Raw genomic sequence first — 13,804 nt, 5'->3', positions numbered from 1 at the left:
GACTCATTTTGTTCTTTTTAAATAGCATTTCCCATAATTTGTAAGTATATTAAAGACAAAAGGGCAATGATTGAACACCGCCTGCCCCACCAGGCTGTGTGCCCTGTGAGAGCAGAGGCCCTGTCCCCACTCAACGTTTCCCATGACAGCACATGGCACATGTCCATGTAAAAGTGTGTAACGTGGGGCCAAACCTGATGAGCAGCTATGACGACATGTGTTGTCTACCATTTATTGAGTAGACTTTGTTTCTGATCTTAATTATTAAATCATATGAATGAAACTTGGTTGTTTTGAAAAATAAAACAACAAAGCACACCTCAATGTGATTGGTAATTTCTACTTAGATTTCTGACCCAGGAGGGGATGTTCACCATCATTTTGTGGAGGAGGTTGGGAAGGTAAAGTAAGAGAGTGAGATCAAATAAAGTAAAAATGATAACAGTCAGTTGGCTTTATTTTCACTGAAATAAAAGTTATTTTAAACCCTATCTCAGCTGTTGTCCTGTTGTTTTAAACATTTCTCATAGAATTAAATGGAAGCCCACTAAACCCTGAAAGGGAAACTGTGTGCTCAGGTCCTGAAAATTGTTTATGTCTATTTCTTGAGATACAAATTTCCCTGCTGGTTACAGAAATACGAGGCGGGAACACAACAGTGCACTGCATGTGTCTGCCGGCTTCACGGGCTGCTCAGAGTCAATTTCATTTCTTGGGTTGCAGTTTAGGACGGATTTCCATGAGAAATATTGCTCAGAATTTTCCTGAATGAAGGATTGAATTTTCCACAGGAAATATTATGAAACAGAGTGACAAGGCACAAGGGTTTCCCATAAAGGAATAGTTGATATAATAAACTCTCACTATGGTGAATATTTTTAATAAAAGCAAGTTGAAAATTTTATCACTAGGTCAAATGGCACAAATCCGTCTGAAGTAAAAAGATTCAAATTTTATAGAAGAAGTGGTTTGAATCAAGTAGAAATTATGATTTCTACACTATTTGTTGTAAGAACTTATACTCAGTCTTATCATAATTGCCGGTGGTAGGAAGTGGATCATTATTTATTTATTAAAAAAAATTCACAAGGTGCTATTTGGCCCATTCTTGATGCGGCATTCCTGTGGTTAGTTAAGATGGGACATTTAGGAAACTTAGCTAGGTCTTCCGGACATTGATTTCAGACACTTTATATTAACTACAATCTCTTCTTTTGTGTCGGCATATGGTCCATACATAAATATGGGGAGGAACAACCTCCAACTCGGTTTTACAGTGCAAACCGAAGGAAATTCAAACCGGCACTAGGAAATAAACTGAGAAACCACAGTAAGGGTTTTTCCTGCAACCCGTTCCCTTTGTGCTGGATGAACGAACGTCTCTCCACATGCTCAGTTCTGAGAGATAAGTGTGTGTGAAAGCCGTCCTTCACCTAGCTTGAAGGGAACACAAAGTTTCTTTTCAGTTGCCAACTCCACTCCATACATATATATGGGGAGGTACAAGCTCCAACTCGGTTTTACAGTGAAAACGGCAGGCACTTCAAACCGGCACTAGGAAACAGACTGAGAAACCACAGTAAGGGTTTCCCCTGCAAACCGTTCCCTTTGTGCTGGATGAACGAACGTCTCTCCACATGCTCAGTTCTGAGAGATAAGTGTGTGTGAAAGCCGTCCTTCACCTAGCTTGAATGGAACACAAAGTTTCTTTTCAGTTGCCAAATCCACTCCATACATATATATGGGGAGGTACAAGCTCCAACTCGGTTTTACAGTGAAAACGGCAGGCTCTTCAAACCGGCACTAAGAAACAGACTGAGAAACCAGAGTAAGGGTTTCTCCTGCAACCCGTTCCCTTTGTGCTGGATGAACGAACGTCTCTCCACATGCTCAGTTCTGAGAGATAAGTGTGTGTGAAAGCCGTCCTTCACCTAGCTTGAAGGGAACACAAAGTTTCTTTTCAGTTGCCAAATCCACTCCATACATATATAAGGGGAGGTACAAGCTCCAACTCGGTTTTACAGTGAAAACGGCAGGCACTTCAAACCGGCACTAGGAAACAGACTGAGAAACCAGAGTAAGGGTTTCTCCTGCAACCCGTTCCCTTTGTGCTGGATGAACGAAAGTCTCTCCACATGCTCAGTTCTGAGAGATAAGTGTGTGTGAAAGCCGTCCTTCACCTAGCTTGAAGGGAACACAAAGTTTCTTTTCAGTTGCCAACTCCACTCCATACATATATATGGGGAGGTACAAGCTCCAACTCGGTTTTACAGTGAAAACGGCAGGCACTTCAAACCGGCACTAGGAAACAGACTGACAAACCAGAGTAAGGGTTTCTCCTGCAACCCGTTCCCTTTGTGCTGGATGAACGAACGTCTCTCCACATGCTCAGTTCTGAGAGATAAGTGTGTGTGAAAGCCGTCCTTCACCTAGCTTGAAGGGAACACAAAGTTTCTTTTCAGTTGCCAACTCCACTCCATACATATATATGGGGAGGTACAAGCTCCAACTCGGTTTTACAGTGAAAACGGCAGGCACTTCAAACCGGCACTAGGAAACCGACTGAGAATCCAGAGTAAGGGATTCTCCTGCAACCCGTTCCCTTTGTGTGTGGTTCTCAGTCTGTTTCCTAGTGCCGGTTTGAAGTGCCTGCCGTTTTCACTGTAAAACCGAGTTGGAGCTTGTACCTCCCCATATATATGTATGGAGTGGAGTTGGCAACTGAAAAGAAACTTTGTGTTCCCTTCAAGCTAGGTGAAGGACGGCTTTAACACACACTTATCTCTCAGAACTGAGCATGTGGAGAGACGTTCGTTCATCCAGCACAAAGGGAACGGGTTGCAGGAGAAACCCTTACTCTGGTTTCTCAGTCTGTTTCCTAGTGCCGGTTTGAAGTGCCTGCCGTTTTCACTGTAAAACCGAGTTGGAGCTTGTACCTCCCCATATATATGTATGGAGTGGAGTTGGCAACTGAAAAGAAACTTTGTGTTCCCTTCAAGCTAGGTGAAGGACGGCTTTCACACACAATTATCTCTCAGAACTGAGCATGTGGAGAGACGTTCGTTCATCCAGCACAAAGGGAACGGGTTGCAGGAGAAACCCTTACTCTGGTTTCTCAGTCTGTTTCCTAGTGCCGGTTTGAAGTGCCTGCCGTTTTCACTGTAAAACCGAGTTGGAGCTTGTACCTCCCCATATATATGTATGGAGTGGAGTTGGCAACTGAAAAGAAACTTTGTGTTCCCTTCAAGCTAGGTGAAGGACGGCTTTCACACACACTTATCTCTCAGAACTGAGCATGTGGAGAGACGTTCGTTCATCCAGCACAAAGGGAACGGGTTGCAGGAGAAACCCTTACTCTGGTTTCTCAGTCTGTTTCCTAGTGCCGGTTTGAAGTGCCTGCCGTTTTCACTGTAAAACCGAGTTGGAGCTTGTACCTCCCCATATATATGTATGGAGTGGAGTTGGCAACTGAAAAGAAACTTTGTGTTCCCTTCAAGCTAGGTGAAGGACGGCTTTCACACACACTTATCTCTCAGAACTGAGCATGTGGAGAGACGTTCGTTCATCCAGCACAAAGGGAACGGGTTGCAGGAGAAACCCTTACTCTGGTTTCTCAGTCTGTTTCCTAGTGCCGGTTTGAAGTGCCTGCCGTTTTCACTGTAAAACCGAGTTGGAGCTTGTACCTCCCCATATATATGTATGGAGTGGAGTTGGCAACTGAAAAGAAACTTTGTGTTCCCTTCAAGCTAGGTGAAGGACGGCTTTCACACACACTTATCTCTCATAACTGAGCATGTGGAGAGACGTTCGTTCATCCAGCACAAAGGGAACGGGTTGCAGGAGAAACCCTTACTCTGGATTCTCAGTCGGTTTCCTAGTGCCGGTTTGAAGTGCCTGCCGTTTTCACTGTAAAACCGAGTTGGAGCTTGTACCTCCCCATATATATGTATGGAGTGGAGTTGGCAACTGAAAAGAAACTTTGTGTTCCCTTCAAGCTAGGTGAAGGACGGCTTTCACACACACTTATCTCTCAGAACTGAGCATGTGGAGAGACGTTCGTTCATCCAGCACAAAGGGAACGGGTTGCAGGAGAAACCCTTACTCTGGTTTCTCAGTCTGTTTCCTAGTGCCGGTTTGAAGTGCCTGCCGTTTTCACTGTAAAACCGAGTTGGAGCTTGTACCTCCCCATATATATGTATGGAGTGGAGTTGGCAACTGAAAAGAAACTTTGTGTTCCCTTCAAGCTAGGTGAAGGACGGCTTTCACACACACTTATCTCTCAGAACTGAGCATGTGGAGAGACGTTCGTTCATCCAGCACAAAGGGAACGGGTTGCAGGAGAAACCCTTACTCTGGTTTCTCAGTCTGTTTCCTAGTGCCGGTTTGAAGTGCCTGCCGTTTTCACTGTAAAACCGAGTTGGAGCTTGTACCTCCCCATATATATGTATGGAGTGGAGTTGGCAACTGAAAAGAAACTTTGTGTTCCCTTCAAGCTAGTTGAAGGACGGCTTTCACACACACTTATCTCTCAGAACTGAGCATGTGGAGAGACGTTCGTTCATCCAGCACAAAGGGAACGGGTTGCAGGAGAAACCCTTACTCTGGTTTCTCAGTCTGTTTCCTAGTGCCGGTTTGAAGTGCCTGGCGTTTTCACTGTAAAACCGAGTTGGAGCTTGTACCTCCCCATATATATGTATGGAGTGGAGTTGGCAACTGAAAAGAAACTTTGTGTTCCCTTCAAGCTAGGTGAAGGACGGCTTTCACACACACTTATCTCTCAGAACTGAGCATGTGGAGAGACGTTCGTTCATCCAGCACAAAGGGAACGGGTTGCAGGAGAAACCCTTACTCTGGATTCTCAGTCGGTTTCCTAGTGCCGGTTTGAAGTGCCATCCGTTTTCACTGTAAAACCGAGTTGGAGCTTGTACCTCCCCATATATATGTATGGAGTGGAGTTGGCAACTGAAAAGAAACTTTGTGTTCCCTTCAAGCTAGGTGAAGGACGGCTTTCACACACACTTATCTCTCAGAACTGAGCATGTGGAGAGACGTTCGTTCATCCAGCACAAAGGGAACGGGTTGCAGGAGAAACCCTTACTCTGGTTTCTCAGTCTGTTTCCTAGTGCCGGTTTGAAGTGCCTGCCGTTTTCACTGTAAAACCGAGTTGGAGCTTGTACCTCCCCATATATATGTATGGAGTGGAGTTGGCAACTGAAAAGAAACTTTGTGTTCCCTTCAAGCTAGGTGAAGGACGGCTTTCACACACACTTATCTCTCAGAACTGAGCATGTGGAGAGACGTTCGTTCATCCAGCACAAAGGGAACGGGTTGCAGGAGAAACCCTTACTCTGGTTTCTCAGTCGGTTTCCTAGTGCCGGTTTGAAGTGCCTGCCGTTTTCACTGTAAAACCGAGTTGGAGCTTGTACCTCCCCATATATATGTATGGAGTGGAGTTGGCAACTGAAAAGAAACTTTGTGTTCCCTTCAAGCTAGGTGAAGGACGGCTTTCACACACACTTATCTCTCAGAACTGAGCATGTGGAGAGACGTTCGTTCATCCAGCACAAAGGGAACGGGTTGCAGGAGAAACCCTTACTCTGGTTTCTCAGTCTGTTTCCTAGTGCCGGTTTGAAGTGCCTGCCGTTTTCACTGTAAAACCGAGTTGGAGCTTGTACCTCCCCATATATATGTATGGAGTGGAGTTGGCAACTGAAAAGAAACTTTGTGTTCCCTTCAAGCTAGGTGAAGGACGGCTTTCACACACAATTATCTCTCAGAACTGAGCATGTGGAGAGACGTTCGTTCATCCAGCACAAAGGGAACGGGTTGCAGGAGAAACCCTTACTCTGGTTTCTCAGTCTGTTTCCTAGTGCCGGTTTGAAGTGCCTGCCGTTTTCACTGTAAAACCGAGTTGGAGCTTGTACCTCCCCATATATATGTATGGAGTGGAGTTGGCAACTGAAAAGAAACTTTGTGTTCCCTTCAAGCTAGGTGAAGGACGGCTTTCACACACACTTATCTCTCAGAACTGAGCATGTGGAGAGACGTTCGTTCATCCAGCACAAAGGGAACGGGTTGCAGGAGAAACCCTTACTCTGGTTTCTCAGTCTGTTTCCTAGTGCCGGTTTGAAGTGCCTGCCGTTTTCACTGTAAAACCGAGTTGGAGCTTGTACCTCCCCATATATATGTATGGAGTGGAGTTGGCAACTGAAAAGAAACTTTGTGTTCCCTTCAAGCTAGGTGAAGGACGGCTTTCACACACACTTATCTCTCAGAACTGAGCATGTGGAGAGACGTTCGTTCATCCAGCACAAAGGGAACGGGTTGCAGGAGAAACCCTTACTCTGGTTTCTCAGTCTGTTTCCTAGTGCCGGTTTGAAGTGCCTGCCGTTTTCACTGTAAAACCGAGTTGGAGCTTGTACCTGCCCATATATATGTATGGAGTGGAGTTGGCAACTGAAAAGAAACTTTGTGTTCCCTTCAAGCTAGGTGAAGGACGGCTTTCACACACACTTATCTCTCATAACTGAGCATGTGGAGAGACGTTCGTTCATCCAGCACAAAGGGAACGGGTTGCAGGAGAAACCCTTACTCTGGATTCTCAGTCGGTTTCCTAGTGCCGGTTTGAAGTGCCTGCCGTTTTCACTGTAAAACCGAGTTGGAGCTTGTACCTCCCCATATATATGTATGGAGTGGAGTTGGCAACTGAAAAGAAACTTTGTGTTCCCTTCAAGCTAGGTGAAGGACGGCTTTCACACACACTTATCTCTCAGAACTGAGCATGTGGAGAGACGTTCGTTCATCCAGCACAAAGGGAACGGGTTGCAGGAGAAACCCTTACTCTGGTTTCTCAGTCTGTTTCCTAGTGCCGGTTTGAAGTGCCTGCCGTTTTCACTGTAAAACCGAGTTGGAGCTTGTACCTCCCCATATATATGTATGGAGTGGAGTTGGCAACTGAAAAGAAACTTTGTGTTCCCTTCAAGCTAGGTGAAGGACGGCTTTCACACACACTTATCTCTCAGAACTGAGCATGTGGAGAGACGTTCGTTCATCCAGCACAAAGGGAACGGGTTGCAGGAGAAACCCTTACTCTGGTTTCTCAGTCTGTTTCCTAGTGCCGGTTTGAAGTGCCTGCCGTTTTCACTGTAAAACCGAGTTGGAGCTTGTACCTCCCCATATATATGTATGGAGTGGAGTTGGCAACTGAAAAGAAACTTTGTGTTCCCTTCAAGCTAGTTGAAGGACGGCTTTCACACACACTTATCTCTCAGAACTGAGCATGTGGAGAGACGTTCGTTCATCCAGCACAAAGGGAACGGGTTGCAGGAGAAACCCTTACTCTGGTTTCTCAGTCTGTTTCCTAGTGCCGGTTTGAAGTGCCTGGCGTTTTCACTGTAAAACCGAGTTGGAGCTTGTACCTCCCCATATATATGTATGGAGTGGAGTTGGCAACTGAAAAGAAACTTTGTGTTCCCTTCAAGCTAGGTGAAGGACGGCTTTCACACACACTTATCTCTCAGAACTGAGCATGTGGAGAGACGTTCGTTCATCCAGCACAAAGGGAACGGGTTGCAGGAGAAACCCTTACTCTGGATTCTCAGTCGGTTTCCTAGTGCCGGTTTGAAGTGCCATCCGTTTTCACTGTAAAACCGAGTTGGAGCTTGTACCTCCCCATATATATGTATGGAGTGGAGTTGGCAACTGAAAAGAAACTTTGTGTTCCCTTCAAGCTAGGTGAAGGACGGCTTTCACACACACTTATCTCTCAGAACTGAGCATGTGGAGAGACGTTCGTTCATCCAGCACAAAGGGAACGGGTTGCAGGAGAAACCCTTACTCTGGTTTCTCAGTCTGTTTCCTAGTGCCGGTTTGAAGTGCCTGCCGTTTTCACTGTAAAACCGAGTTGGAGCTTGTACCTCCCCATATATATGTATGGAGTGGAGTTGGCAACTGAAAAGAAACTTTGTGTTCCCTTCAAGCTAGGTGAAGGACGGCTTTCACACACACTTATCTCTCAGAACTGAGCATGTGGAGAGACGTTCGTTCATCCAGCACAAAGGGAACGGGTTGCAGGAGAAACCCTTACTCTGGTTTCTCAGTCGGTTTCCTAGTGCCGGTTTGAAGTGCCTGCCGTTTTCACTGTAAAACCGAGTTGGAGCTTGTACCTCCCCATATATATGTATGGAGTGGAGTTGGCAACTGAAAAGAAACTTTGTGTTCCCTTCAAGCTAGGTGAAGGACGGCTTTCACACACACTTATCTCTCAGAACTGAGCATGTGGAGAGACGTTCGTTCATCCAGCACAAAGGGAAAGGGTTGCAGGAGAAACCCTTACTCTGGATTCTCAGTCGGTTTCCTAGTGCCGGTTTGAAGTGCCTGCCGTTTTCACTGTAAAACCGAGTTGGAGCTTGTACCTCCCCATATATATGTATGGAGTGGAGTTGGCAACTGAAAAGAAACTTTGTGTTCCCTTCAAGCTAGGTGAAGGACGGCTTTCACACACACTTATCTCTCAGAACTGAGCATGTGGAGAGACGTTCGTTCATCCAGCACAAAGGGAACGGGTTGCAGGAGAAACCATTACTCTGGTTTCTCAGTCTGTTTCCTAGTGCCGGTTTGAAGTGCCTGCCGTTTTCACTGTAAAACCGAGTTGGAGCTTGTACCTCCCCATATATATGTATGGAGTGGAGTTGGCAACTGAAAAGAAACTTTGTGTTCCCTTCAAGCTAGGTGAAGGACGGCTTTCACACACAATTATCTCTCAGAACTGAGCATGTGGAGAGACGTTCGTTCATCCAGCACAAAGGGAACGGGTTGCAGGAGAAACCCTTACTCTGGTTTCTCAGTCTGTTTCCTAGTGCCGGTTTGAAGTGCCTGCCGTTTTCACTGTAAAACCGAGTTGGAGCTTGTACCTCCCCATATATATGTATGGAGTGGAGTTGGCAACTGAAAAGAAACTTTGTGTTCCCTTCAAGCTAGGTGAAGGACGGCTTTCACACACACTTATCTCTCAGAACTGAGCATGTGGAGAGACGTTCGTTCATCCAGCACAAAGGGAACGGGTTGCAGGAGAAACCCTTACTCTGGTTTCTCAGTCTGTTTCCTAGTGCCGGTTTGAAGTGCCTGCCGTTTTCACTGTAAAACCGAGTTGGAGCTTGTACCTCCCCATATATATGTATGGAGTGGAGTTGGCAACTGAAAAGAAACTTTGTGTTCCCTTCAAGCTAGGTGAAGGACGGCTTTCACACACACTTATCTCTCAGAACTGAGCATGTGGAGAGACGTTCGTTCATCCAGCACAAAGGGAACGGGTTGCAGGAGAAACCATTACTCTGGTTTCTCAGTCTGTTTCCTAGTGCCGGTTTGAAGTGCCTGCCGTTTTCACTGTAAAACCGAGTTGGAGCTTGTACCTCCCCATATATATGTATGGAGTGGAGTTGGCAACTGAAAAGAAACTTTGTGTTCCCTTCAAGCTAGGTGAAGGACGGCTTTCACACACACTTATCTCTCAGAACTGAGCATGTGGAGAGACGTTCGTTCATCCAGCACAAAGGGAACGGGTTGCAGGAGAAACCCTTACTCTGGTTTCTCAGTCGGTTTCCTAGTGCCGGTTTGAAGTGCCTGCCGTTTTCACTGTAAAACCGAGTTGGAGCTTGTACCTCCCCATATATATGTATGGAGTGGAGTTGGCAACTGAAAAGAAACTTTGTGTTCCCTTCAAGCTAGGTGAAGGACGGCTTTCACACACACTTATCTCTCAGAACTGAGCATGTGGAGAGACGTTCGTTCATCCAGCACAAAGGGAACGGGTTGCAGGAGAAACCCTTACTCTGGTTTCTCAGTCTGTTTCCTAGTGCCGGTTTGAAGTGCCTGCCGTTTTCACTGTAAAACCGAGTTGGAGCTTGTACCTCCCCATATATATGTATGGAGTGGAGTTGGCAACTGAAAAGAAACTTTGTGTTCCCTTCAAGCTAGGTGAAGGACGGCTTTCACACACACTTATCTCTCAGAACTGAGCATGTGGAGAGACGTTCGTTCATCCAGCACAAAGGGAACGGGTTGCAGGAGAAACCCTTACTCTGGATTCTCAGTCGGTTTCCTAGTGCCGGTTTGAAGTGCCTGCCGTTTTCACTGTAAAACCGAGTTGGAGCTTGTACCTCCCCATATATATGTATGGAGTGGAGTTGGCAACTGAAAAGAAACTTTGTGTTCCCTTCAAGCTAGGTGAAGGACGGCTTTCACACACACTTATCTCTCAGAACTGAGCATGTGGAGAGACGTTCGTTCATCCAGCACAAAGGGAACGGGTTGCAGGAGAAACCCTTACTCTGGTTTCTCAGTCAGTTTCCTAGTGCCGGTTTGAAGTGCCTGCCGTTTTCACTGTAAAACCGAGTTGGAGCTTGTACCTCCCCATATATATGTATGGAGTGGAGTTGGCAACTCAAAAGAAACTTTGTGTTCCCTTCAAGCTAGGTGAAGGACGGCTTTCACACACACTTATCTCTCAGAACTGAGCATGTGGAGAGACGTTCGTTCATCCAGCACAAAGGGAACGGGTTGCAGGAGAAACCCTTACTCTGGTTTCTCAGTCTGTTTCCTAGTGCCGGTTTGAAGTGCCTGCCGTTTTCACTGTAAAACCGAGTTGGAGCTTGTACCTCCCCATATATATGTATGGAGTGGAGTTGGCAACTGAAAAGAAACTTTGTGTTCCCTTCAAGCTAGGTGAAGGACGGCTTTCACACACACTTATCTCTCAGAACTGAGCATGTGGAGAGACGTTCGTTCATCCAGCACAAAGGGAACGGGTTGCAGGAGAAACCCTTACTCTGGTTTCTCAGTCTGTTTCCTAGTGCCGGTTTGAAGTGCCTGCCGTTTTCACTGTAAAACCGAGTTGGAGCTTGTACCTCCCCATATATATGTATGGAGTGGAGTTGGCAACTGAAAAGAAACTTTGTGTTCCCTTCAAGCTAGGTGAAGGACGGCTTTCACACACACTTATCTCTCAGAACTGAGCATGTGGAGAGACGTTCGTTCATCCAGCACAAAGGGAACGGGTTGCAGGAGAAACCCTTACTCTGGTTTCTCAGTCTGTTTCCTAGTGCCGGTTTGAAGTGCCTGCCGTTTTCACTGTAAAACCGAGTTGGAGCTTGTACCTCCCCATATATATGTATGGAGTGGAGTTGGCAACTGAAAAGAAACTTTGTGTTCCCTTCAAGCTAGGTGAAGGACGGCTTTCACACACACTTATCTCTCAGAACTGAGCATGTGGAGAGACGTTCGTTCATCCAGCACAAAGGGAACGGGTTGCAGGAGAAACCCTTACTCTGGTTTCTCAGTCGGTTTCCTAGTGCCGGTTTGAAGTGCCTGCCGTTTTCACTGTAAAACCGAGTTGGAGCTTGTACCTCCCCATATATATGTATGGAGTGGAGTTGGCAACTGAAAAGAAACTTTGTGTTCCCTTCAAGCTAGGTGAAGGACGGCTTTCACACACACTTATCTCTCAGAACTGAGCATGTGGAGAGACGTTCGTTCATCCAGCACAAAGGGAACGGGTTGCAGGAGAAACCCTTACTCTGGTTTCTCAGTCTGTTTCCTAGTGCCGGTTTGAAGTGCCTGCCGTTTTCACTGTAAAACCGAGTTGGAGCTTGTACCTCCCCATATATATGTATGGAGTGGAGTTGGCAACTGAAAAGAAACTTTGTGTTCCCTTCAAGCTAGGTGAAGGACGGCTTTCACACACACTTATCTCTCAGAACTGAGCATGTGGAGAGACGTTCGTTCATCCAGCACAAAGGGAACGGGTTGCAGGAGAAACCCTTACTCTGGTTTCTCAGTCTGTTTCCTAGTGCCGGTTTGAAGTGCCTGCCGTTTTCACTGTAAAACCGAGTTGGAGCTTGTACCTCCCCATATATATGTATGGAGTGGAGTTGGCAACTGAAAAGAAACTTTGTGTTCCCTTCAAGCTAGGTGAAGGACGGCTTTCACACACACTTATCTCTCAGAACTGAGCATGTGGAGAGACGTTCGTTCATCCAGCACAAAGGGAACGGGTTGCAGGAGAAACCCTTACTCTGGTTTCTCAGTCTGTTTCCTAGTGCCGGTTTGAAGTGCCTGCCGTTTTCACTGTAAAACCGAGTTGGAGCTTGTACCTCCCCATATATATGTATGGAGTGGAGTTGGCAACTGAAAAGAAACTTTGTGTTCCCTTCAAGCTAGGTGAAGGACGGCTTTCACACACACTTATCTCTCAGAACTGAGCATGTGGAGAGACGTTCGTTCATCCAGCACAAAGGGAACGGGTTGCAGGAGAAACCCTTACTCTGGATTCTCAGTCGGTTTCCTAGTGCCGGTTTGAAGTGCCATCCGTTTTCACTGTAAAACCGAGTTGGAGCTTGTACCTCCCCATATATATGTATGGAGTGGAGTTGGCAACTGAAAAGAAACTTTGTGTTCCCTTCAAGCTAGGTGAAGGACGGCTTTCACACACACTTATCTCTCAGAACTGAGCATGTGGAGAGACGTTCGTTCATCCAGCACAAAGGGAACGGGTTGCAGGAGAAACCCTTACTCTGGTTTCTCAGTCTGTTTCCTAGTGCCGGTTTGAAGTGCCTGCCGTTTTCACTGTAAAACCGAGTTGGAGCTTGTACCTCCCCATATATATGTATGGAGTGGAGTTGGCAACTGAAAAGAAACTTTGTGTTCCCTTCAAGCTAGGTGAAGGACGGCTTTCACACACACTTATCTCTCAGAACTGAGCATGTGGAGAGACGTTCGTTCATCCAGCACAAAGGGAACGGGTTGCAGGAGAAACCCTTACTCTGGTTTCTCAGTCTGTTTCCTAGTGCCGGTTTGAAGTGCCTGCCGTTTTCACTGTAAAACCGAGTTGGAGCTTGTACCTCCCCATATATATGTATGGAGTGGAGTTGGCAACTGAAAAGAAACTTTGTGTTCCCTTCAAGCTAGGTGAAGGACGGCTTTCACACACACTTATCTCTCAGAACTGAGCATGTGGAGAGACGTTCGTTCATCCAGCACAAAGGGAACGGGTTGCAGGAGAAACCCTTACTCTGGTTTCTCAGTCTGTTTCCTAGTGCCGGTTTGAAGTGCCTGCCGTTTTCACTGTAAAACCGAGTTGGAGCTTGTACCTCCCCATATATATGTATGGAGTGGAGTTGGCAACTGAAAAGAAACTTTGTGTTCCCTTCAAGCTAGGTGAAGGACGGCTTTCACACACACTTATCTCTCAGAACTGAGCATGTGGAGAGACGTTCGTTCATCCAGCACAAAGGGAACGGGTTGCAGGAGAAACCCTTACTCTGGTTTCTCAGTCTGTTTCCTAGTGCCGGTTTGAAGTGCCTGCCGTTTTCACTGTAAAACCGAGTTGGAGCTTGTACCTCCCCATATATATGTATGGAGTGGAGTTGGCAACTGAAAAGAAACTTTGTGTTCCCTTCAAGCTAGGTGAAGGACGGCTTTCACACACACTTATCTCTCAGAACTGAGCATGTGGAGAGACGTTCGTTCATCCAGCACAAAGGGAACGGGTTGCAGGAGAAACCCTTACTCTGGATTCTCAGTCGGTTTCCTAGTGCCGGTTTGAAGTGCCTGCCGTTTTCACTGTAAAACCGAGTTGGAGCTTGTACCTCCCCATATATATGTATGGAGTGGAGTTGGCAACTGAAAAGAAACTTTGTGTTCCCTTCAAGCTAGGTGAAGGACGGCTTTCACACACACTTATCTCTCAGAACTGAGCATGTGGAGAGACGTTCGTTCATCCAGCACAAAGGGAACGGGTTGCAGGAGA

Source organism: Vicugna pacos, unplaced genomic scaffold, assembly GCF_048564905.1.
Source record: "Vicugna pacos unplaced genomic scaffold, VicPac4 scaffold_127, whole genome shotgun sequence".
NCBI classification, from domain to species: Eukaryota; Metazoa; Chordata; class Mammalia; order Artiodactyla; family Camelidae; genus Vicugna; species Vicugna pacos.
The sequence above is the reverse complement of the archived record's forward strand: the minus strand, read 5'-3'. Positions refer to the sequence as shown.